The sequence below is a fragment of the Myotis lucifugus genome, unplaced genomic scaffold (assembly GCF_000147115.1).
Source record: "Myotis lucifugus unplaced genomic scaffold, Myoluc2.0 scaffold_6, whole genome shotgun sequence".
Taxonomy (NCBI): domain Eukaryota; kingdom Metazoa; phylum Chordata; class Mammalia; order Chiroptera; family Vespertilionidae; genus Myotis; species Myotis lucifugus.
Window position 1 is genome coordinate 14,225,158 of NW_005871054.1, and position 1,225 is coordinate 14,226,382.

Sequence of the window (1,225 nt, forward strand, 5' to 3'; positions counted from 1 at the left end):
GGGGGAGGCCCCTGCCACCATTATGGAGCTAACGCTTACTGACGGGAGCGACAAGGGCCTCCAAAAGTTACTCCAATTTCCGTCGAGCTTTTGTGCATCCGTTGTTCTGGCTGAAAGGCTCAGTTAGGTATTGTTGCAAAAAAAGTCTGCATCCACATTTGTTCCCCTCTAATTCATACTCCGCATTGTGGAGTTGGGCTATTCAGGGGGCTGATTGGACAACAGCCCTGACAATGGCCCAGCGATTAGTCTCCCAGCATGGGCTGGGGTTGTGGGTATAAACCTAGGGATGGGGCTGGAATTCGCTGGGGCATTCAGCTTCCTCTGGGGCCTTCCTGAGAGGCCGAGCCTCCTTTGCGGCAGGTAATGCATTCCTTCAGAGCCGGGAAACCGAATCCTTGTAATTAGCGTGTCCGGGACCGGGCAGGCCGCCCCCTCCCCGCAAGGCGGGCCTCGGGGGCCCTGGCGCTTTCTAAGGAGCTCAGCCGCCCAAACGCTCCAGCCTGGGCGAATGGAAAACTTTCTCGGGCCGCTCGGTGGGCCTGGAAACCAGCTCGCTGGGGAGGCCCAGATCGGCGCTGCTTAACCCTTGGCACCCCGGCCGCCCGCGGAGGAGGCGCCTCCCTCCCGCAGCCCTGCGCCCCCCGGACCTGGGGCGGCCTCGGGGCGCACGGCACCCACCCCCGCGGCTGAGCAAGTCGCCAAGCACAGCTAGAAGCCAGCCTGGGGTTTTCCGTGTCAGGAACTCGAATTACTTTACCTTTATTTTCCTGTTGCTTGTGTTTTATATCATTTTATGACAACGTGCTGCATGATATAATTTAGATCTTTAATGCCCAGCTAATTCTCTACGATTATTAATTTGTCCACATGACTATTGGCGATGCCACCCGCCAAAGCAGGCCGACTTGAAATATGTGAGGCATTCCTGTGGTTTGTTTTGTTGTTGTTGTTTTTTAAATAAAAGTTTCCATAGGAAATGACGAAGATGCACGGAGGGTTTTTCCGTGGACTGGCTATACTCTGATGAAAACTGCCATTTCAACGTGATTCCCGCTTCACCCGAGGAATTGCAGGCCTCCGTGGGGAGCGAGACACACGCACAGCCCCTTCTTGGAGAGACTGACTTAGGCGGTGCGGGGCTCTCAAAACCCCCAACACTTTGGCCAAAAGGGTTCTCCCAAAACCGGGCTGGTCCCGCATGCGCGCACTGCGGGGGGGGGGG